At 50.3% G+C, this 25,493-nt stretch overlaps 1 long non-coding RNA gene across 1 annotated transcript in view; it reads right to left on the reverse strand.

Moving 5' to 3' along the window:
* LOC309645429 overlaps positions 1–25,194 on the reverse strand; it is a 28,115-nt gene extending 2,921 nt beyond the window's left edge. The window contains exons 1-2 of the long non-coding RNA XR_014254884.1: positions 22,818–25,194; positions 1,959–4,655 (exon numbers count right to left, since the gene is read on the reverse strand). This is a non-coding gene — a long non-coding RNA (uncharacterized lncRNA). The remainder of the gene's footprint in view (positions 1–1,958; positions 4,656–22,817) is intronic.
* Positions 25,195–25,493: the final 299 nt, after the last annotated feature.

A 25,493-nucleotide genomic window follows, 5' to 3' on the forward strand; every position in this document is an offset into this window, starting at 1 on the left:
GTCTACCATGTATGGTGCCCTGGGGAACGGTGACACGGGTGCCAGTGGGAGGGGAGAGTGGGAAGGACAGAAGCAAGGCTGGAGATAGATGGTGGCTGGGGCCAGATCTCTCAGAGCCTCGCAGGCCTTAGGAAGGACTCAGGGTTTGATCTGAACGTTAATGGGGAGACGTTGAGCTGGATTCAAATGGACTAAAACATAAGATTCAAAACTTCCAGGTAGCTAGTGATTAAACCATTTGCATATTCATTGATTCCACCAATATTTGAGCACCTACTCTGTTCCAGGCACTGTTCCAGGCACTGGAGAAACAAAGGTGAACATAACAAACCCAGACTCTGCTTTCCTGTGGCCAGAGGGGACACAGACCCTGAATCAAAAAAATCACACAATGAAATAGTGATAAGCACCACCAGGGAAGGCTTCTCCAAGGTGAAGCAAAAGCAGCTGGTTTAGTACTTTTTTCGGCCAATATACATTGAGCACCTACTGTGTCAGACACTGTGCTGAGTGCAGGGGTGCGGGATGAGCAAGATAGACCGAGTTCCTGCCCGCAAGGAGCTGACATTCCAGTGGAGGAGACACACCAATAAATGGACAGCAACAGCATAGTGAGGTAAATGCAGCTGGGGTACGTAGAGGGAGCCGGGAGGGCTTCCTGGAGGAAGGGCATGAGCCGGAGTTAGGTAGGGATTGTGCATGGGGTGGGGGAGGGGCAGGTGGGGAGTCTCTGGTGACCTGCTGGGCTTAGGAGGCGGTGGGGTGTGGCGAGAGAAGATGCAGTAGCCTTGGGAGAAGGTCGAGATCCATTGGAAGGAGACCTAAGGCTGTGGATGCAGGAAGGCAGAGGGTATCTGCGGGGCTCCCTCTGTCTCTCCATCTCTGTCTCTCTTTGTCTCCTTCTCTCTCTGTCTTTGTCTCTTCATCTCTGTCTGTGCCTCCTCTTTGTCTCTCTCATGATCTGTCTCTGTCTTTATCTGTCAGTACCTGACAAGTCTCTCTGATTCTCTCACTGTCTCTCTAGGCCTCTCAGCTTCTCTTTCTCTGACTCTCTCTTGTCTGCTCTGGTCATCTTCATGAGATGTCAGTAAGAGACAAGGATACTGGGAAAAAAAACCCCGAAGGGTGGGCAGGAAGTGAGGCCAGGGGCACAAGGACAGCTGAGCACAGGGACAGGCGGTGACTGAATGTTCTGTTTTGGAAAGACTGCTCTGGTCAGGGGCGAAGGTGGCTGACCACGAAACTTGATAACCTGGCCAAACTCGGGTTCTAGCCAGCCCTGTGGCCAGCAGCCCCATGACCCCATGGATGCCGCACAGAATTTTCCCAGAGGGAAGGAGAGACGGGGAAAATGGCCCACGGGCAGTTTCTCCTCTGGTGAGCGGGACCAACAGGGAGGGGTGGAAATAAGGGAACAGTGAATTCTCAAGCGAGACCTCAGTGTGGTCTAGAATAGGAAAGCCCTGCTTATCGCTATATCCTTTTCAAAGGTTTAACAATTTATTAAGCACTTACTGTGTGCCAGGCACTGTGCTAACCCTCTCAAGTGGAGCCTTGCAGTGTAAGACCAAGGAATGTGGAGCCAGACTGCCTGAGTTTGAATCCGGGCTTTACAAATCACTAGCTCTGTGACCTTGTGTAAATTACTTAAGCTCTTTCTTCGTGTGTAAAATGGGAAGAAAGCAGCACCTGTCTCATCCATCAGAGGTCAAGATTAATATTGGTTAATACATGTAAAGTGCTTGGAATAGTGCACGGCACATAATAAGTGCTCAAGAAAAATCTAAACTGTTATGATTTCAGGCTTGCGACGGACAAGGTAAAGCTAAGGGGGCAGAGTGAGTCATGTTTGAATCCCTGCTTCATCCCTTCCCAGCTCTGTGATCCTGGTTCAGTCTCATAACATAACTGGGTGTCAGTTTTCTTACCTGTTCAGGGAAGATGATCTTAGTACTCACCTCACCAGGGGGTGGAGAGCTTCTATGTATGTGTAAAGTAGATGGAAAGCATTCACCTCACAGGTGAAGCAAGTGTCCAAAACATTTCATGTTTTTTTTTCCATATGTCCAGCAGGTTCAGTGTCTCCCAGAATATCTCTGATCTTCTGGGTCCTGTGCTCTTCCTGTCCTAAAAGACAGTGGCAGTTGGCTAGAGATAGAGCAAGGCCCCTTGGTGCCCAAGATGAGTCCTGACAACAGCTTTCCGATGCAGACATTATCAACCCATTTCACAGAGTTGGAAACTGAGGTCTGGAGAGGTAAACAGGCTGCCCAAGGCAAATGGTTCACAAGCACCTGCTCCCCTGAGCTGCTCTTGATCTGAACTCCTGTGACAACCCCACCATTTCCTATGCCATCAGAGGCATAAGACCTTGACTTCTCTCATGCTCAGTGTCATGGTCCTGCCTCGGTATCCCCTGAGCCTGGTCCAGCGCTGGCCTCAGAAATGTTGGTTGTATCAGACAGAAGCCACAAGCCCAAAGAGCTGCGCTGTCCCTGAATTATCTCTCCGCATCCTCAGCCTGCTTCCTCATCCTCTGCCAGCCAGCCGGAAGGAAATTCAACATGGCCACCACACCCCAAAATACTCCCCTCACTACTAGGGCAAGAAGCAGGTGACAAGCACAGGCAGTGTGGAGGAGGGGACAGAATGGGGTCTGGAGGCCCAGAGCCCTGAGTTCTTATGCCTTGGCTGTGTGACTTTGGACATGGCACTTCCTCTCCATGCTGAGCCTCAGTTTCCTCATATGTAGAATGGGCACAATCATCATACTATCCACCTCTTCAGTTGATGCGAAGAATAGAGGGAGCATGGGTACAGTGCTAGGCATGGGGCAGACGCTCAGAAAATGACAACTGTCCCTGCTATGTGGGAGGGGCGGCTGAAGCCCTCTCCCCCCACCCCAGTCTTTCAAGCCCAGTTTGGCTCGTCATGGTCAATGGTGAGCGCCTCATGAGACAGTATAGTAGTTAAGAGCATGAGCCCTGGGGTCAGCTGCCTGGGCTCAAATCCTGCCTCTGCCACTTGTTAGCTGTGTGATCCCAGACTTGAGTGACTTAATCTCTCTGGGCCTTAGTTTCCTCATCCATGAAGTAGATGTAATAATAGCCCCCACCTCTTTGAATTGTTGTGATGATCAAATGAATTCACAAATGTAAAGGCTAGGATCCTGCCAGGCACATGATGAGGGCTCATAGAAGTGTTTGCTGCTCTTCACGGATCGATGGGGAGAGGGGACCTGGGGGCTTCTGCACAATTTACAAGAAACTCAGGGCCAGGGATGGAATGGGGGAGCTGGGGAAGAATCCCGATCGGAACTGGGGAGAATTTCAGAAAGCAAGGTGACCATACTGAGGAAAGGGCTTTGCACAGGTCCCACATGGCCCCGGGAAAGGCTGCTCCACATCTGTCCTCTCCTGGGAGCCCAGCAGAGCGCTTGGGCGTCTCCGTAACGGGGAAGCTCCAGCCTCCCGGTCACTCATCCTGAAACCTTGGCGTCATCCCTGATTTCTTGATTTCTGCCACATCTGGCCCAGCAGTGTGTCCTGTCCACCTTTAGAACAGACCTAGAATATGAGGCCATGGACTTCCCCCCACGTCCCCACCTCTGATGGCCGCCCCTGGGCCTGGTCACCATCATCTTTTGCCTGGACCATTGCAGTCACTCCTCTCTGGTTGTCACCCTTCCCCCCAGGCCCTGACAGTCCCTTCTCCACACATAGTCAGGGGGATTCTTTCGGAACCGAGGTCAGACAATGCTGACCTGCTCAGGGCCCTCCGTGGCTCCGAGCTACCCCAGAGAAAAGCCCGAGTCCTTCCTACAATGTGCAAGGCTCTGCACTATCTGCCCCCCACCACTGCCTCCCACGCTGCACGGGCCACACGGGCTTCCTCATCATCCTCACACATGCCAGGCACGATCCAGCCTCAGGGCCTTTGCACTTGCTGTTTCCTCTGCCGGGAATGGTCTTCCTTCACATAGCCCCATTGCCCAATCCCTCATCTCTTTCAAGTCTGTCCTCAAATATTTGCTCAGCGAGGCCTCCTCCGGCCCTGCTCCCGTGTTTAGATCTGTACCTCTCTGTGGTGCTCCATCCCCCTTTCCTGGTTTATTTTTCTTCTTAGAACTTGTTGCTAGGGAGACACGTCTGAAATACAATATATTTAATTTACCTATTAATGTGTATCCCCCTGTCCACCCCTACCCCCAAAATGTCAGCAGGAGGAGCAGGTTTGCCTGCTGAGGTCCGCATACTGTTCCAGGGACTCGGGACCCAGCAGAACGAAACACTGAGCCCCTGACTTCTTCTTTTTTTTTTTTTAAATAAATTTATTTATTTATTTTTGGCTGCATTGGGTCTTCGTTGCTGCACGCGGGCTTTCTCTAGTTGCGGTGAGCAGGGGCTACTCTTCGTTGCGGCGCGTGGGCTTCTCGTCGTGGTGGCTTCTCTTGTTGCGGAGCACGGGCTCTAGGCGCGCGGGCTTCAGTAGTTGTGGCTCGCGGGCTCTAGAGCGCAGGCTCAGTAGTTGTGGCGCACGGAGCTCCTGACTTCTTGACACTTCAGCCTCATGGATCTGAATGCCAGCACTGCCACGAACTGAGCAGGAGACTTTGAACCAGTGAGTGCATCGCTCCCCGGCCTCAGTTTCCCCATCTGTGAATGGGACGACGATCCCTCACTCCCAAGGCCATTGTGAGGCTCAGCGAGCAAATGTCTCGGAAGCAGCTGGCACCCAGTGGGCCCTCAATCAGAGCTCGGTCCTCCCCTGTCCAGCCCCCGGGCTGGCTGTCCCCCAGGGGACTGTGCTGGGAGCGTTATTTTTAACCGTGGTTCCAGCAGGCTAGGCAGCAGCTCTGAAGGCCGCGGGAAGACCACAGGGAGAGCAACATCCCGGCTCTTGACGCCAGGAGACCGCGGCGTGGAAACATCAGGGGAGGACGCCCTGTGTTCACGGTCTGCTCGGTAACCCTTTATGCGAAATTATGTCATGTCACCCGATGCTGTTTATAAACTTAGCGCTGACCTTTCCCAAGCAGGGCGCTGGGAGAAGGGGCTATTATCCCCATCTCCCCACTGCCCCACCTCCCCGAGGAGCTGTTGGTGGCCCCTCCCATTCGCCCACATTTACACAGAGCAAAGTTGGGGGGCTGGCCTCTGGCCAGACGTTGCCCGTTTATTTCAACACCTCCGAGTGCTCGCAGCTGACCAGCCCTGGGTATTTTTAAACCCTGGCCTGGGCCAACCTCTTTGTCACATTCTGGTCGGGGCTTGGACTGAGTGCGTGCCCCAGTTAGGGGAGCTGAGGGTTTGGGATTCGTTTGACAACAAACATATAACCAAATTCCAGGACCTATGCGCCTACTGTGTGCCAGGCCCTGTAGCAGGAATGGAAGCCCCAGGGGGCCTAACTCACAGAGCCTGTCCTCGAGGTGGCCTCAGTCTTGCGGGGACACTGTGACAAGTGCTAGAATGGAGGCTAAGATAGAAATTACAACTCGACTATCTACAGGGCCAGCAGGTTGTGTAAATGAATGAAGCGGGCCTGGTGGGAGGTGACAGTGAGGGGTGGGGACTGCGGTGAACTGGCAAGCTCGTGCCCAGTCTGAAGGGGGCGGCCGCTCCTCAGCTCTGACCTCTGTTGTCATGTGGGAATCAGGCCCGGGGTGCCCAGAGCTTCAGAATTTTCAAGGGAAGCTGCAAATCCAGGTTTATGTGGAGTTTCATGCAAAAATCTCATGACTTTTAAAGGTTGGCAACGAATTAAAAAAAAAATGTTAAAAACATTCCGAGAGCCAAATGAAACCCATTTGTAGGCTGGACTCAGCCCACAGAGTCAAGTTGATCGAGGCAAACAGTTTGTGCTTTCTGATGCAAACAGATGCGTTATAAAATGTTCACCACATACGGGCTGAGCACCTACGATGGGCTCCTTCTACTGTTCTAGACCCCAGGGAAAGAGCAGGAAACAAGATGCACAATATCCCTGTCCTCATGTTGCTTATATTCATTCAGTGGTGTGCTGGAGCTGGCTTGCACTGCTGGCTGGCGAATTCTGCAAGCTGGTTTCTACACAGCCATCACAAACATTTTCAAATTATTTGAACTTACAATTAAATAAATTAGAATACAAATAAAAGTAACAACTACTCCAAACTCATCACTTTCTAATTAATGTACTGTTTCATATTTCTTGAGGTTATTGACATCTATTGTATGAGATTGCATCATACACCACACTCTGTGGTGGAAATAGTATCTGATGGCATGTCACTGAATACCTCTTCTCAACTCCACGTTCAGTGAAGTCATGCTGGGAGCTTGAAATCAGCCACCGTGGGAGTGTTTATGCCCCAGAAATTGACAAATGTAAACATCAGGGCTACCCACTTGCCGAGAGCCTGTCAAACATTTAGCAGCAAACTAGATTAAAACAAATATACGGATAATACGTAATATGTCAGATAGCAACAACTACAATGAAGGAAAATAAAGTAGGTCGAGGGACAGGTGGTGATGGAGGGGAGTATTTTATATGGGCGGGTCATGGAAGTCTTCTCTGAGGAGATGATATTTGAGCAGAGACCTGAATGGAGTGACAGAATGAAACAGACAGATATCTTTGTTTCAGGCAAAGGGAAGAGCAAGTTTCTGCCTAGGGACAGGAACAAGCTTTCTAGTTCAGGAACAGGGAGAAGGCAAGTGTGGCAGGAACAGAGTGAGGGAGGGAAATGGGGTAGGGATGAGGTTGGGGAGGTGGGCAAAGGTCAGATCATACAAGGTCTTATAGGCCATGGGGACGACAGGGATTTTTATTCTAAGAGGAAGGGGCGTTTTAGAGGGTTTTGAGCAGGGGTGTGACCTGACTTAATTTATCTTTTACAAAGGCACCTCCTACTGTGATGGAGTAAAGCTGGGAAGCCAGGAGACTAGGGAGGAGGCCACTGTCACAGTCCCAGCAGGTGAGGATGGTGGCCGCCGGCACCATGGTGGTGGCTACAAAGGTAGCACAAGAATATGGATTCAGGATGTATTTGGCTGCTGAGGTGACAGCACTTCTGATGGATGGGATGTGTCTGGGTGAAGCAACAGGGTATCAAATATGGCTTCTAGGTATTGTCCTGAATATCTGGGTGAGAGGTGGCACCGTTTACTGAGAAGAGAAGACTAGTGGGAAGGGCTGGGGTCTTAGGAGGGGAAATGGGAGATTCTGAGGTTCTGTTTTGTGACATTTGAGGGGTCTGTGTGAGACCCACGGGGAGGTATCCACTCGCCAGTTGGACATCAGAGTCTTGCCAGTTGGAGCACAAGGTAGTTCCGGAAGCAGTGTCTCTCTGTTGCTGTGGCAACTCCCAGCCAGGGGGACAATACTGCTGGGGGGTTGGGAGGGGGGTTTCTGGGAAGGCCTCACAGTGAAGGAGTTGTGAAGGATAGGGAGAAGCATCTGGCAGGTGGAGAATGGAGGAACCGCATCCCAGGGGGAGGGCACAGCAGGGGCAAAGGCCTGGAAGCAGGAAAAGCATAGCCTTTTCGGAGGATGGTGTGGGAGGGGCCCAGGTGTGGGAGAGAGGCTAGAAAGGCAGAAGGGCAGATCTCTCAAAGGGCTGCTTCTTTCAGCCGAAGGAGGCTGGAGTGCACCCTCAGGGCACAGGGTGAAGCGTGTAAGCAGGTTCAGGCCACAAAGAGCACCTCAGGAAGGAAACACTGCACCCACTCTGGCCTGAGGTTGCACAGGTCAGGTGGAGGATCCCCTGCCCTGCCCTCCCCTCCCCACTGGGCCCCCCAGCACCCTGCCCTCAGCGTACACAGCAAAACGCCCCCCTAAGTCAGCCTGGAACATTTGCCAACCAGCCAGTTTCTTGGAGATATTTTGCCGACTAACCAGGAAAACAAAATAACCCTGAGGGGAGGGAGGAAGGTCAAAGGAATATTCTGGAACCTTTGGTTTCTGGATTCCCATCAGGTGGAAGAGCCAGGAGGTCACTTCCCCGGACTGAGGGATGACTGAAGCGAACATGGCACGGCAGGGACTTGGGTGTTTACAGGAACTTTTGTAACCAATCTCAGGTATAGGCGTGGGGGAAATGGGGGTCTGGGTTCAAAGGCAGGTTTTTCTGCCACATATTTGCAGTGTGATCTTAGGCAGGTCTTATCTTTCTGAGTCTCGGTTTCCTTATCTGTACAAAGGGATAATAGCGGCACCTGTAATAGTGTCACTCACCAGTCTCCTGGAATTGCTGGGGGATGAAATGAGATAAAACAGATCAATAATTTAGCCCAGTGCCTAGCTCATGCCAAACTCCCAGTCAATGTCAGCTGTCAATCATTATTTGCAAAGTTATTAATTATTGAGCACTTTCTGTATGCCAGGCTTTGAGCAGTTCACACTACCTCATTTAAGCCTCATTCCCTCCCTGTGATTGAGGATTATTATTGACTCCGTATTACAGACAGGGAAACTAAGCCTCAGAGAGTTGACCTGGCTTTCCCAAGGTAAGTTGTCTCAGGGGACACAGCTGGGATTTGAACCTGCATCTGACCTCATAACCCATTTCTATATTCATTCTGTATTCATTCTGGGTTCTGCCTCCTGTGAATCGAATCAGGCTCCAGAATTCTGGTAAACAATAACCCAGGTGACCCCCAGTACCCCTCCACTCCAGTAGGGACGCCTGCCTTTCCTGGAGCCAGCCAGCTCAGGCTGCACCCTGGGCCGGGGGTGTGGAGAGGACACAGATGATGGCTGCCCCACGGCAGTGCAGGGCGTGGAGGAGCAGAGCCATCCTAGGCCAGCTGCGGCCTTCCTCTTGTATCAAGAGTCCAGCTGGGCACCCATGTCCCATCAATAAACGTGCCCCAAAATAGCTCTCTGGGCCTGGCCAGGGCAAGAGGTCCAGGACGTCCTGTTCCCACCGGCTCTGGCCAGAGAGTGACTGTGTACTTGGCCTTCCCCATTTGGAGGTTGCTGGAAGGGAGGGCAGAGCTCATCCTGCCTGTGGACTCATGGGAATTAGCAGCCCCTGAGCACCAACACCCACAACTTGGGACACTGTGATGCTTCCCAAATGCACTGCTGGTGGAACAGCGCCAGTGGCTTTTATCTTAGTAGACAGTCTCCCGGGGAGGTTAAGAACTTGGTTGCTGGAGTCTGGCTGGTGTGGGTTCAAATTCTGACTTAGCCATTTCCTAGCTGTGTGACTTTGGGCAGGTGACTTCCCCTCTCTGAGCCTTGGTTTTCTCACTTGGAAAATGGGGATAAACATTTCATAGGGTTGTTGCTGTGCTTCAGTGAGTTTGTGTATACACAGAACGGGTTGTAGACTTGGCAGGTTTTATTTATTACTTGTTCCTCTCCCTCCCTCGCCCCTGCAACATGAGCTCCACCAGGCAGGAATCTTTATGGTTTACTGATGAACTCCAAGGCCCATGGGAGGTGCTCACAGCTATTTGTTGAATAAATGGATGAATGAATGAATGAATGGAAATGCCAGGCACATAGCAAGTGCTCAAAAACACTTAGCAATGCTGTCTTAATGTGCCTTTGAAAAAAGAGAAGCTCAAGGATCAAATGTGACTCTCAATCGGGATTGGTCAAGATGTGGAGAAAGTTAAAGTGAGTCAAGGGGAAGAAAGACAAATGTTACACACAAAAGGACGGGAGGGAACTGGAGGGGGCAAAGCCGGGCAGGGGGGCTGAGACTGCCGGAAGCTGTGAACCACGGGGACAGTGGACGCTGGTCTGGAGTTCCGAGTCTGGGAGTTCAGGATGCTCGGAACACCGGCCTCGTGGTGTGATATCCTGGGGAGCAGCAACTCCTCACTTGTTACCTCCTGGGTCACCGCCACGAATGTGAAGTTGGGGCCCTAGGGCTTCTACATCTGAGGAGCTGAATGCAAGGGGAAGAAGTGAGTAGGTTGGGCCACTCATGCTCCTAATAATCCTAGCAGCAACACCGATTCACGCTCCTGCAGCCTGCCCGACGCAGGCTCGCCAGGCTGAATGCTAGGGACGGCCCTAGGAGATGGGTACTACTATATCATTACTCCTGTTTTACAGATGAGGACACCGAGGCCCAGAGAGGTGGAGTGGGCTGCCCAAGGTCACAAGGAGAGTGAGTGGTCAAGCCCCTCCCTGCAGCCCTTCGGCCACATGTGGCCACGAACAGTTCCCTGAGCACATGGGCTCCCCTTTGCAGGGCCCTTCCTGAGCTGTCCCTCACTTGGAGCACTCTGCCCAGTCTTTTCGCTGGGCCCGCGTCACACTCCCTGGGTCCCTCCTTGGGGGCAGCCTCCCCTGACCTCCTCCCACCCCCAGCTCCTGCTGTCTCTTGCTGAGCTGTGACAGCTGTATATTCACCTGTCCTCAGGATCTTGGGGGCAGCTGAGGGGTCTGCATTTTCTCTGGGACACGGCACCCAGCACAGAGTGGGCACTGCTGGAAATTGTGGAACAAACACACCCTTGGGTATGGCTGTGACCCTGAGAGCCCTGAGTCCAGGATTGCACCTGGGACAGGTGGTGGGTGGAGGGGACACTGAGACCACCGAGTCTCGAGCCACACTCTGGGGCCTTTACTGCTACTCCCTGGTCTGTTCATATACAGAGGCAGCCCTGTCCAGTGGTCAGCGCCTCGGCCCCAGGGCCCAACCGTGTGGGTTCAAACACCAGTGTAGCCACCACCCTTCCAAGGGACCCTGGGCAAGTGATTTAACCCCCTTGGCCTCAATTTCCCCACCTAAAAAATGGGGAAAATGATAGGGTTGTTGCGAGCATTAAATGAATTGAATACATGGTGAATGCTTAGAATCGTGCCTGGTACATGCCAAATGCTTTACAAGTACTAGCAGTATTATTATCATTAGGCAAGGTGGGTTATGCTGGGCCAGAAGTAAGACGTTTGGACTTTATCGCTGAGGGATGGGTATCAGCGGGCAGATTTTTAAACCTGTTCTGAGCTGGTTTCGATGACACCGAGAGAGATGTGAGGGTGATGCTAGAAGATCTGGCGTCAGGAGCTGCCGGGCTGAGCTCTGTGCTTCACCACGTGGTTGACCGAACTCTCACAAACACGCCAGAGGGAGCGCCCTTGTTACCCCTTTTCAGGTGGGGAAACCCCGACTCAGCAATAGTAAGTCACCTGCCCAAGGGTACATGGCCAATTAAGTAGCCAAACCACGATTCAAACTCGGTTATAAGTTTCCTGTTGCTACTATAACAAATGATGTCAAATTTAGTGGCTTAAAACAACATAAATTTGTTATCTTACGGTTCTGGAGGTTGGAAGTCCAAAATAGGTCTCCCAAGGCTAAAAATCAAACACAGGCTTGCATTCCTTCTGAGGCTCCAGTTCTTGCCTTTTCCAGCTTCTAGATGCCACTCACATTCCTGGCTCACTTTACCCCAACCTCTGCTTCCATCAAAACCTCCCCTTCTCTGACTCCGACCCCCCTGCCTCCCTCTTATAAGGACCCTTGCAATTACGTTGAGCCGCCTGGATAACCCAGGTTCACCTTCCCGTCTTGAGATTCTTTATCACATCCACCAAGTCCCTTTTGTCATTTAAGGTGACATAATCACAGGTTCTGGGGATTAGGACATGGGCATCTTTGGCGGAGCCATCATTCTACTTGCCACAGACCCGGGATCCAGGCCCAACCTAGCCTCTTTGGCTTCCCCTGCAAGCACCCCAGGCTGCAGGACCAAGAATGAGAGGATGCCCAGCGGGGTGGCGGGGAGCACGGGGAGCCCAGGTCTCTCATGGCAAGTTTGGGGTCTTTATGTGAGGAAGCCCCAGGGAGGGAGGGCAGGCCCAGACATGAGTGAGGTGGGCGGGGCTTGGACACGGGGACCAGAGGGGCCCAGAACACTAAACCAGCTGACCAGAGGAGAAGTGGGCCTGGGTGGCCCGAGCTGGCCATTTTCCAAAGGAAGTTGGAAATCCTGGTTTTTACGTGAAATCTCCAGTTTTTAAATGTTGGCAAATGATTCAAAATTATGAGAAAAAAACCCCTACACACACACACATGCACGCACCTACACTGTGTGTGAAGTCACACAGAACACCTCTGAGGCCAGATGAGGCCCACAGGCTGTGAGTTCCCGACTGCCGGCCTGCCTGGGAGACAGGGAAAAGCGAGTCCTTGCTGAGGGCAGCGGGGGCTGAACCGTCCATGGAGGAGCCTGAAGGAGCCGGAAGAGCTTCCCCCGGCTCTGCCGTGGTGGGGGGAAGCCTGGACAAGGAGTGGCCAAGAAGGGGACAGTGGGCTTCGAGGAGGTCAAGAAGCAGAGCAAGGCCACTATGAGGCCAGATCCGTTCAATCCCAGTCCCAGCTGTGACTCCAGGTGGGCAGGCTGCTGTGTGGCCTTGGACAAGTTACCTGGCCTCTCTGTGCCTTCCTTTTCTCTTGTGGAGGTTGACTCCACTCCACAGGGTGTCCAGTTCCACACATTCCTTGAACAAATCCCTGATATGTGTCAGGCTCTGTTCTGGCCCTGGGGACTCAGCACTGCACGAAGCAGGGCGAGCCCCTGCTTCCAAAGGCCATGGTCGAGCTGCTGGCGTGGGACTGGGCCTGGGCTTAATTACCAAGAACTTGAGAGCGGTCAGTTCCTCTTCCTCTGCTGACCTTTGCTTCTGCCACTTATCCCTAACGTAGCTGTGGCTTGTGACTTCCACTTATTCACTGAGCACGAATTGAATATCATGTATTCTATTCTCAAAATCTGGAGACTGATGTTATTATGGCCCCTATTTTACAGGTGGAGAAACTGAGGTCAGGACACACAGGTTACATACATAGCTAGGAAGCGGCTGTCTTGGGAAGGAACCCCTGACCCCAGAGACTATTCTCTAGCCCCTCCACCTTAACTTTTAGCTACTTATCAGTCCCTAGGGAAGCTTAAAGCCATCAGCCAGGGCATCCTTGGAGGTAACATGGAGGAAATGTCCTCCCTTTGTGCTAAACTCTGTCCGGAATTACCTCTTCCCAACTTCAAACAGGCCCCAGTTCCTGACCTTGTTGACTGCATGGCCCTTGGCGCCTTGAGAGATTTCAAACAGCTGATCTTCTTTCATCTTTCTGGACTCGAGGTCTGAGCATTTTTCCGTCTCTCTGCCTGAGGCTGTCCTGGGACTCCCTAAGCCATTTTACCATAAACGTCCAATTATTGGACCTACTACGTGCCAGGTACTTGATAGGCATGAACTCATCTAACCCTTAACAATTTAACCCTTAACAAGGCAGTGCCAGGGCAGTTGAGGAAACCGAAGCTAGATGGGGTGAAGTCACTTGCCCAAAGTCACACAACCCTGAACGGGATGGCTTCAAAGCCACACCGTGAAGCCCTGTGCCACTTGGCTGCTCTCCACCAACCGCTGAGTGGGAAGACTTTCCTGCTCTTCACCGAAACCTTCACCCTCCTTCCTCCCAGTTCATTCTCAATGCCTGAGAGCTTCGTTTCCCATTAGTCCCCACGGGAGGGCTCCTTCCTGGGATCAGGGGCTGGGTGGCTAACGTGTTCCGAGGCTCCCTTCCCAGCCCCTTCTCTCATCTCTTGTGTGGGGTTCCCCGGTGGGGAAGTCTTCCCATCTTTCTCTCCCTAGAGTCTCCAGTTGCTGGGAAAAGCAAGAAGGGAATGAAAAGTGGATGCTGTGGCAGGGTGCAGGGACAGGCTTTAGGGTTCCAGATTCCAAACGCCCAGGGAAAGTATGGTCAGAAGGGTGGAGCTGCCCAAATCAAATTTGGCTGGTTCTTATCAGCTCCGGAGCTCTTTGGACAGCGTGGAATCAAAGGAGGCCAGGGCTATTTGTTTACTTTTTTTCCTCCTTTTTGGCTAAAGGAGATCAAAGCAAATCTGCTCTGCCCAGCTCCTCCTTCCTTTCTTTCTCTTTTCCTAGTTCCCCTTCTTCGAAGCCTGAGAACTAAAAACCCTAAATTTGAGAGGGAGGGTTTGTTATCACCACCTCATTATCCCTGGTGTGACTCTGCGCTGAGCCCTAGGTCGAGCACTTTATGGGAACAGTGGCATAGATTCCTGCAAATGATGAGTGACAGCTCTTATTATTCCCCTGGCAGAGGAGGAAACTGAGGCACCGAGAGGGAAAGTCACTCTTCAGAGGTCACTCAAGATTCTGACTCCCCGGTTGAGGCTCTCAAGCCACATCCCTCCTCCAAACCTGTATTTCCACCAAGAAAAATGACATGAGTATAAAGGGGGCTAACAGCAGAAAACCAACCTCAAATGTTCCCTGAGTCTCTCTGCTGTGCCCAACCCTGAGTTCAGGGGCTACAAACTCCAGTGACTTCAGTGCCCAGGCAAGACACACAGATGATTGAAGGCAGCTGGGTGGGAGGCAGCAGGGAGTGGTGGAGACTGCGGTGAACTGGAAAGCCCTGGAGTTTCAACTCAGCACCAGCCCATGGCTGCCTTGGGAAAATAAGGCCCAGTATTGACAGGGTTTTCAGGCAAGCCAGAATTCTAGACATTTTATGTGAAATCTCTGTATTTTTTTTTAACATGGTGGAAGATGAGAGTCTATTTTTATTTTAGTGATAAATAGAATAAATTGATAGTGTGCTATGCTGGCATCCTGGATTCAATATTCCATTTTCTCAGTGAGTTGAAATACCACCTTTGTCATAGTCCTTCCCACCGTTCTTCCATTCTTCTGTTTCATACTTTTCCTTGTAAACTCCAAGATGATTTTATCCAATTAAAAAAAATCCTGTGGGTCACTACTTGAAATTACATTAAGTTTATATATGTTGGCAGAATTGTCATTTGAAGGGTGTGAAGTCTTCCCGCCTATTTATTCTCATCTTATTTCATGCCCTTTGGGAAGATATTTTAGTTTTCTTCCAAAGTCTCTTGATTTTTAAGTGATGGGGAAATTCCAAGATGTTGGAACTGCATGGGCTAAGTAACACCTCCCGTGGGCTGCATCTGGCCTGGGGCCCCCTGTTACCCCCTGAGATTCCGGGCGGCCTCACCCCGGGGGGTTGGGGGGCACTGAACACGCTGTCATTCAAAGATAACCCTGTCCCAGGCAGAGAGATCTCCGGAGCCAGGGACCTCGGGGCAGGCTGGGCTGAGAAACTCTGGGATGTTCACCGCTTGACCCACCCTGTGGAAAGGCAGGGTACCCACTTCCTTCACACTCAGCCAGATAAGACTGCAGAAGCGACCCTTTCCTGCCGGGTCTCCAGCCAGCTCATTTTTGACTAGCACTTAAAACAGCAATTAAAAGTAATCCACACGGTTGGGTTTTTTTAACAAAAATTTAAAAAAATAATAATAAGAAAACACAATCAGTTGGTCAAGGAATATCTGTTGAGGGCCACTAATGGGCACTGCTCAGAGAGCTGTGGCTGGGATTCTAGCTTCATGGATATTATGTTCTAGTGGGAAACACAAGTCCATAAACCCAGAAAGAGATGAAAAATCAAGGTACATTCCAGTGATGATCAGTGCATGAAGAGATGAAAGTGATGGGAGGCTGGAGGACTCCCATAGACGGGGGCTTGGGGAAAGCCTTACAGCGGAGGTGCCGATATGCTAAGACCTGAGTGATGGAAAAGAGACAGCCATGGTGCCTCCTTGGTGATCCTGACATCCAGGAAAACCACTGTGACATTTGGGTGTATGCCCTGCCAAACTTTTTTGCCTAATTCTATTTTTATATTGATGTGGTTTTTAAAATTTTTTAATTTCTGTTGTACATGTTTGCATTTTCCAAAAACCAAAAGTGGCCACATAGTGTTTTATAACTACCTTCTTTTCCTACTCGAAGTCTCAGTTTCCCCATCTGTGAACCAGAGTTGATCTTAGTAGCTACACCACGTGAGGGTGAAACAGGCGGGTGTGAAGATTACCCAAGAAAATGGCCTATGGCATATGATTGATCCAAAGATCAGTCATTATTGGTATTTAAAAAAAAATTTTTTTTTTCTGTTTTTTGGCTGTGCCTCACGGCATGCGGGATCTTAGTTCCCTGACCAGGGATCGAACCCTTGCCCCCTGCAATGGAAGCACAGCGCCTCAACCACTGAACTGCCAGGGAAGTCCCCCACTATTGGTATTTTTAAAAAATCACTTTGCAATAGCAGCCCTGAGAGGTGGAGATTATCATTTCCATATTGCAGGGGAGATTTCAAGGCTGAGATGGGAGCCAGCTGGGGAGAGGGCAGGACATCATTCCCCGGCCCCCCAGCCTCTGCACCGTGAAACCTCAACCAGATAGCACCCCTTCCTCCCTGGAGAGGAAGTTAAGGCTGAAACCAGGGGCTTCTTTTCGGTTGTTTTTCTCCTCTCTGTGATGTTATTCATTTTTGTGAACATCGCACTTATCTGATGTCACAGGTTTGGGGAACCCAAACCGCAGACACAAATACGCCGTGTGTTATTCTTTGAAGGATTGTGTGGCGAGATAAGGGAGCTTGGTGCTGGGGGGATACAGCATGCAAGGAGGCACGGCTTGTTCTTGCAGAACTAGGAGCGTCAGGGTTTGTTCTTGGGTTCAGAGTCGTCAGCATCTTTGGTGGGAGCTCAGTCACTGGTCACTGTCTCCCAGGTCACACTGGGTGTGCTAAGACTCACCCTTCCCCAGTGCTGCCAGAACAGCCAGCCAACAGGCGTGGGGGAAACCCAGAGACATCACCAGCACCACAGCACCAGCATCTCCTCATGATGCTGCCGAAAAGGCTGGTGGCCCAGTGGTGCCTGAGGCTAAAGCATGCTGGGCCCTTCCATCTTCTGGTAGATTCTTAGTTAACCCGAAAATCCTGTTTGGTTTTCCTGTGCTTTTTGAGAATGTCACTCAAACAACTGAATTCCCTCTCTGACCTAAGTGTCATGAGGCCTGCAAAAACCCTGCTTCCTGCTTCTGCCCTGACCCCCATGCAGACTATTATCCACATGCAGTCGATGGGATCCCGTGAAAACTCAAGTCAGGTCACATCCCTCGTCTGCTCAGAACCCTCCTGTGGCTCCCACTTCACTCAGGGTCAAAGCCAAGTCCTTACTGTGGCCTGCAAGGTTCTGCCTGCCCAATCTTGCCCTCTCCTCCTCCACCCTCACTCCTTCATCTCTCCCACTCACTGCACTGGCCTCCACCATGCCCCCTTTGGGCCTCAGGGCCTTTGCACTTACTGCTCCCTTACTCCCTTCACTACAATACATTCTTATCAGAGCTGCTAACCCCCACCAAAGTGATGTCTCTTTCCCAAAATACCTATCCCTTAGCCGGCTTTATTTTTCTTCCTAGCTCCTTGTCACTACCTGACATGTCAGATACTTGTTCTTCTGTTTACTGTCAAACTTGGACCTAAGTTTCTGGGGACTTTTGTGTTTCTCTGGTATCTAGAAACTTCCTGACACATTGAGTAAGCTCAATCATTTCTTCTTTTGTGTAAATAAATGCAAGAATCTTGGGGTCAACTACTTCAGACCAGAGGGTTCAGGATAATAAGAATCATAAAGAATTTTAAAGCGGGGACTTCCATGATCAATTGGTTTGGGAATGATCACTGAAGCTTCTGAAAGAGGCCACATGCTCTAACTGTGGGGCACGCACGTCGTGGAGGCTGCTGGATAGTGTTGTGTGGAATACAGACAAATTAATATCAGTGCCTCCCTCGCCTCAGGGATTAAATCAGATGATATGTGTACGATGCTTAGCCCCATGCTTGGAATGTGGTGCTCAGCAAATGGTCATTGTAAGTACCAGCTATAGCAAGAAGGGGAGCATGGAGACAGGATTAGCTGACATCCAGGTTCCTGGATCGAGTGACTGCACGGATGGGCATGCACGAAACTGAAAATAAAGGAGGAAGTTCGGGGTATGGTTGAGGCCAAGGGTACCAGGGTTAGAGTGGGAAAAAGAATTGAGGGTTTGTGAGATGTCTCAGTGAACATGTCCAGTTGACAGGTGGACTCAGGAGAGAGACCAAGCCTGGAGTTACAAATTTGGGGATTACCAGTGCAAAGATGGTAACTGAAGACCCAAGGATGGCCCTAAGTCAGAGACCATGTGCAGAGAAGGAGTAAAGGTGAGGATGGAACACTTAGGGACTCCCAGTGTCCCTCTTCTGCTCAGGGCTTTGTCCTGACACCTGACTTAGCTCTTCAGGCTGGGGAGGGGTCCCCCTCCTTGAGCACATGGACTGATACCCCCTCAAATAAAAGTGAGTTCTCAGCCAGGCAGAAGAGTTGACAATGGCTATGGCTGGGCAATTGACAAGGTCCACCTCACCTCTATTGTCTGGAAATTTTTTATCCATCCTCTTCTCTCCTCAACTCACCACAATGTCATTACCATTCTCACTACATGTATTGGTCATCTACAGCTACAATAATGCTACATAACAAACCACCCCAAACCTTTTACTCTCTTGAATGTGGAGGGAGAGAAGAGAGAGACAAGAAAACCATAGATGAGACTGAAAAAGAGAAGTCAATGAAGTAGGATAACCAGAAAATAGAGGTGATATCAGAGCCAAGGAATTCTTCACCGTTCCCTGGAACCACACCCGTTGACATGTGACCTCATGGTTCCTCTCACAAAAGGGGTGGAGCATATTTCCTCCGTCATGACTTGAGTTCAGCCACTTCAGTGACTTGCTTTCACCAACAGAATGAGATGAAAGTGACAATGTGTCCGTTGGAGACTAGGCTTTAAGAGACCTTGCATGTTTGCACCTGGGTTTTATGCCTCTGCCGTCACTGTAACCAGACACACCTGGTAAAGTCCATGGGTCCCAGAAGAAGATGAGAGGCATGTGAGGCACAGCAGAGTCACACCAGCCAGGCCTGCCTAGCTCAGCTGACCTCCAGTTGAACAGCAGGCAGGTGGATGGGTCCAGCCAAGATCAGCAGAGCCATCCAGCCAAGCCCACACCAAATCAGCTGACCTGCAACAACTCCATATTCAAGAGAATAAAAGGTTTGGGGGTGTTTGTTATGCAGAATTATCAGAATATTGTTATGAGATTGCGGTGAGTTGAGGAGAGAAGAGGATGGGATTTTTAAAATTCTGGTTAATATAGATGTGGCAGACATTGTTGACTGTTCAACCACAGCCATTGTCAACTCTTCTGGTTGGCTGAGAGAACCCTCTTTTGTTTGAGGGGGTATCAGCCTATGTACTCAAGGAAGGGGTCGTCCTCCCAGTCTGAGAAGATAAATCAAGTCTCAGGACAGAAGCCAATGGTAGAGTAGAAAAAGAGAAAAACACACTTGTCCTGTATAATGTCTTTGAGTCTTTGCATTAACATCCCTTGAACGACTTGTGGCAGATACTCCTCGGTGCCTGCCCAATACCCACTCTTCCTTTTATCCTTGTTTACAGAACCCTGATTTTTTTGGGATGGCAATAGGCCAGCTGAAAGCACTCAGTCTCCTAAAGTCCCTGACAGCTATCAGTGGCCATGTGATCCAGGTATGAGCAATAAAAATTTAGCAAAATTTGCCAAGTGGGGCCCCTGGGAAAGCTTTTTGAAAAGAGACAAATGTAGTGGGCATTCTGCTTGCCCCTATCCTCTTCTTCATGCCTATAATGTGGATGTGAGCTGGAGACAGAATGGCCATCTTGCAACCATGACCAACCGTGAGGACAAAAGCCACATGTTCAAGATGGCTAAGCAAAAACCAGGAAAGAACCGGGCCCCCAGTGGCATCACTGAGTCATCCTATCAGCCAGAGATGCCTACCCTTGGATTTAGTAACAGGAGACAATAGAAACTTGTCAATGGTAAGGTTTTGTGTTACTTGCAGCTGAATGCATGACTGAGAGATCCACCCCACTGCCTCTGGATTTCTAAACACACAGAAAATACATTTCCTTAATGATTAAGGAAATCATTTTCTGTGATTTCGGTGATTTCTGTCTTTCAATGAGTTTTCTGTCCTTGTAGCTGAATGCATCCTAGTGAGCCCTGAATTTTGCAGTGAGTTGACTTCTGGTAAACTGAGATATGCCTGATCTTGGACTTGAGTGATATGGGGGCAGGGGTCACTCTCACTCCTTCTGGAAAATCAGATGGGGAGAGAGAGGCATTCTGATTTCCTGTGCATCCTTCTGCCAGGACCAAAAGGTCTAAGGACTCAGGGTTAACTTCCACTTTAGATATCTGTGAAGAGTTCTTACTAGTCGAGTTGTTTGTTTGCTTGTTTGTTTTTGAAGGAGGAAACTAAGGTTCAATGAGGCAAATTTACCACCTAAGGCACTCAACCAGAGCTAGGTCTGGCCTGGGATCATCTTTTTTTCTCCTTTCTGGGCCCGTGTCTTCTCATCAGTAGAATGAGATTACTCAAGGGCAAAGCTTTTCAAACATTTCATTTCAAAGTAGGCAAAACTGTTCATAACTGAACTCTTAACTTGTCCAACCTATAAAAAAGATAAAAGAGAAACTGCTCAGAGAGAGGAGGGTCAGGAGGCCTGCAGCCTCCTCCCCAAGCCCCATGGCCCACTGGCATCTCACTGCAATCCTGGGTTTGCGGGAGGCTTTTAGGAAACACCAGCCTAGATTATCCCAAGGCCTTTGGGAAAATCTCTGAGACCAAGAGGGGAGTCTCTGATCTTTCAAACTTTGCTAAAATGTTTCACAGACGACAGGCACGCACACAGCACAACAAAACCAAAACCAAAAGCTCTCTAACAGTGCAAAAGGAACAGAAAGTCACCTCCCTCCCGTCTCTGACTTGCCATTCTTCCTGGAAAATACAGGGTCTTGTCTCCCAGAGAGATGGTCTGTGCGTCTCGCAGTATATATCTGTACACATATTGCCCCGTCTTACCTTGCAAAACACACACACACACACGCGCGCACACACGTGCGCACATGCACACACACACATGCGCACGCACACACACACACACACACACACACATTGTAGCATCCTATAATCACTGTTTTGCATCTTGTTTTTCTTGGTTAATGTTACATCTTGGCAGTTTTTCCAAATCAGTACTCAGAGGTCTGCTTCATTGACTTCAGTGGCTACATGATATTGAAATACTATTTAATTTATTTGGCTAAAAAGGCCCTTTTTCTTGACTAAGAGGTACAAGGTACTATGTATAGAATAAATAAGATACACGGATATATTGTACAGCCAGGGAATATAGCAAATATTCTATAATAACTTTAAATGGAGTATAATGTATAGAAATATTGAATCACTATGTTGTACACCTGAAATAATATAATATTGTAAATCAACTATATTTTAATTTTTAAAAAACAAGAAAAGAAAAAAATAAAGAAAATGGGATACTAAAAACAACAAAAAAAAGGTTCCTATTCTTGGATACTCAGGTTGCTTCCAGTCTTTTACTGTGTCAAAGAATCCTGCAATGAAGGCCTTTAGTTCTTTATGTATGCATCTTGGTACACATGTGCTAATTTAGATGCTTGATTTGTTCTGTCTCTTTTTGTTTCTGTCTCTGTTTTTGTCTCTCTCTCTCTCTTTCTCCTTTTTTGCTTTATTTATTTATTTTTTGCTTATTTGCATTTTTCCACTTTTATTCTATGAGCATGTCTCATTTGTGGAATAATTAAAAGGATATGTTTACAGGCCCAGGCCTCTAGCTTCAGCCAAGTTAGATAAACAACCCCACGCATAAGCACAATTGAGAAAGAAAAAAAAAGAAAAATTCGGCCTCGGCAGCTGAGGCCTCTTTGGCTGGGAGGTTGCGTATCTGGAGAGCTGTGTACCAAGGCCCAGCCCTGCCTGCTGCAACACGTTCTGGAGTGCAGGGTCTGGGTTCTGGTTTAGGCTGTGTCATTAACTTGCCGGGTGACTCCAGGTAAGTCACTAAGCCCGGCTGAGCCGTCAGAAGGGCGTTCACTATGTGCCAGGCTTTCAGCTAAGTGTCATATAGTGTCTGGGGAGGTTGGTATTATTATCCCAACATCTCAGATGAAGGAAAGAAACTCAGGGAGATGAAGCACTTGCCAGTCTCCTCTAGATCAGTCAAGGCACCACCGCCCACCCAGCCCAGGAGTCGGTCCTGACTCCGCCCCACCTGCCCTGCAAATATCAGCTTACCTTCAAGTACCCTTGGCTCTACCTTCAAAATATGTGCCTGTCTCTCACTGAATCCTCACCACGCAGCCTTCCAGGACCTCTGTCATCTACCCGCCACCCACCTTTCTAATTTCATCTCCCAACCCCACTCTTCCCCGGCTTTCTCTGCCCCATCACACCAGGCTCGCTCCCAACCTTGGGGCCTTTGCACTTGCTCCCCTACCTGGAGTCTTTTCCTTCCCAGTAGGTCCAGGACTAGGTTGAGGCAAGCGAGATGCCCAGGGTGAAAACGTTAAGGAGGCAGCCTCCTGATCGGCCAACCTGCCCCTGAACGAACCTGAGACTGAGCCCCGCTCACATTTTGAACCCTGGGTCACTCGCTTACCTCACCCTTACCTGGCACTGCTTCCCAGACTTGGTTCTTCTCATCATTTGGGTCTTGGCCTAAATGACCCCCTCCTCAGAGAGACGCCCCCAGACCATCTTAGTTAAGGGTGTTCCCATCACTATCTAGCCCACCCCATTGTCTCATTTTCATTTATTTTCATTGCTCTTATTTTACAATTATTTGTTTTGTGCCTATCTCTACCCACTAGGTCATAAGCTCTGTGAGGGGGGGGGGGGACCCATTCTCTGATACTATCTAGTATATTCTCTGCTATATCCCCAGCGCCCAGCACACAGACAGCATTCAGTTTGTAACATACTCAATAAATAACCGTGGGGCGAATGAATGAATGAATGCATGCATGAGCTGGTTAGAGGCAGAGTCACGATTCAACCCAGGTTTACCTGGCTCCAAAGTCAGTCCTCCCATCCACGACTGAGAAACAAGGGCCAGGGCACCCTTGACTGTGGCTTGTGTCACAGCCTGTCCTGATAGGAAGCCTGAGTCCCAAGGACAGGCTGCCTGAGGAAAGTTCTAGGTGGGGAGGAGCTTGGCCACAATCACGGGGGCTGCTGTCAGCCTCAGGCCTTCGTGAGGCCAGCTGTGCCCCACCCACCTCGTTCTAGTTTTTATTTTTAGAGGCAAGTTTTTGGGCACAGAGAAAGCTCCTTAGGAAAAGTCCAGCAAGAGGAGGAGGGAGGAGATTTTGAAAGCCGGTGGGAAAGTAGGTCAGGCCGGGTTGCTGGCTGGCATCCAGACGATAAGGCCTCTGTGCAAGTTTAATAACGTGAGCGACCGTATCCATGACATAATTCATAACTGAGAGGAAAGAGCGATTAAGGGGCAATTGTGCAATGTGGGACAAGCCTCCTTCACAGCTCATAAAAGCAGGAGCGGAGAGAGGTGACGCTGTCATTCTGGGGCCACTGGGGGCCGGGCAGGCAGCCCACGGAGACTGGGGGCTAAGTGTCTACACTGGGGGGTTTACACCCATCTTTCCTCTCCCCCTCAGGCTGCAGGGAACTAGGAGGACATGGAAGGCAGAGACTCCCTTCAGCAAGCGCCTACTATGTGCCTGGCTGGGCTTGGGGCTGGGGTGAGAGCCATAAACATGGCATTTTGCCGCAGTTGAGATGCAGCTGCACTGTTTTGATGCTGCCTTGTCAAAATGGAAAATTACTTTGATTATCGAGTGAACTGTGCAACAGACACCCTGACACTTATTCCATCTCCCCCTCCCCCCACTCCAGTTACTATCGATTTTCAGTTTCCCCTTTATTCATTCTCTATTGTTTGATCTTTCCAGGAGCACTCTTTGCTTTTATAATCAGTTACACACACACACACACACACACACACACACACACACACACACACACACATTAAATCCACATCGTCATCTTTTCTCTTTCTTGAATAAGCCAAGCATGTGCTCACCCCAGGGCCTTTGCACTTGCTGTGCCCTCTGCCTGGAATGCTCCTCTCTTAGATAACCCCATAACTCACCCCTCACCTCCTTCAGGTCTTCACTCCAATGTTACCTTCCCTTTGAAGTCTTAGCTGACCAACCTTTTCAAAGCAGCAAACCCATCTGTTGTTCTCTATCTACCTCTCCTATTTTATTTTTATCTACAGCACTTATCACCAATTAACCCTCTCCATCTGCTGTTCACTTTTTTATTGCCTGCTTGGTCCCACTAGTATGTTAGTGCCACCAGCAAAGGGACTTTTGTCCATCTTGTTCTTGGCTGCATCTCCAGTGTCGGGAACTGCGCCTGGAACACTGTAGTTGCTCAGGAAATATTGGTGGTTGAATGAATGAGTAAATGTTTGCTACTATTATTGACTGATAAAAAGGCTGACCATTTGCTGGTTTGGTTTGGGGGCTGCCTCAGAATGCCCCCAACTCAAGCCTTTCTTGGATGCTGCTGTTGGGATCAGAAGTTGGCGTCATCAAGGCTGGTTCGGCTGGCCCGGGTATTGGCAGCTGGCAGCTGTTCTGATTGGTCAGTGCTCAGTTTGAAGACCACACCTCCTCCTTCCTTCCTGGGAACTCCTTGGCTACTTTAAGATTCTAAATGCATCAATCCACTGACCCCATCCATTCATGAACATTCTCATGCAAGGGAGCCAAACTCTGTATGCAAAAGTGGTTCCTTGCAAAACTTTTCACAATAGTGAAATAGTGCGTGCACGCGCGCACGCCCACACACACACAACAGAGTCAGGGATACACACGCTCCCGCGCACAAACTCAGACACACCCTGACCTCGAGATCCAGACCCCGGGACACACACACACGCATACCATTAAACACACACACTCATTTTGTCATTCACACACCCAGACGCATGCTCACATGCCCGAGCATGTTTGCACACTCAGCAATAGACGCAGCTCCCCACCCGGCACCCTCACACACAGCACACAGATAACTACTCACTCACACCCACACACACGCAGTCACACACGCGTACACACACATACGCACACTCATTCACCTTCTTAAAGCCATGCGTTCACTCGCTCACACACCCTTACACAGTCACCCACACACACTCGCACACAGTGGATCCCCCCAGACACCGCCAGCCACGCCTCCTGGGACACACACCTCCCACCCTTCCCGCAGGCCAAGGCCCCCAAGAGCCGGTCCTTGGCTGTGTTTAGAGGACTAGGGACAGACCACATGCCCTGACCCCGGCCCACCCTGGATCTCTCCACTCTGACCCTGGGCCACCCCGAAGCCGCTCAGCGGGAGCACACAGGGCCAGGGCCAGCTCCGTAAGCAGCGGGTGTGTGATGCCCACATCAGCCTGACTGCACCGCCTCGGGGCACGTCTGCCCGGCTCATCTGTGCCCTGGGCACCCGCCCACTTCCTCCCCATCAGAGGGCAGGCCGGCCTGCTTACATCAGGCGGTTTCTGGGCCTGCGTGGCACCTAGAACAGAGGAAGGAAGCGATCTGTTCCAACCGCGGGGGGCTGACCCGAGGAGCCCAGGACCTGCCTGGCGGCTCCGTGACCCAGGTCCCCTGAGGCTGGGCTGCCCGTTCCTCCACCCGCAGGGCACCGTGACCC

Source organism: Balaenoptera physalus, assembly GCF_965194825.1.
Source record: "Balaenoptera physalus genome assembly, chromosome: 16".
In the NCBI taxonomy this organism is placed as follows: domain Eukaryota; kingdom Metazoa; phylum Chordata; class Mammalia; order Artiodactyla; family Balaenopteridae; genus Balaenoptera; species Balaenoptera physalus.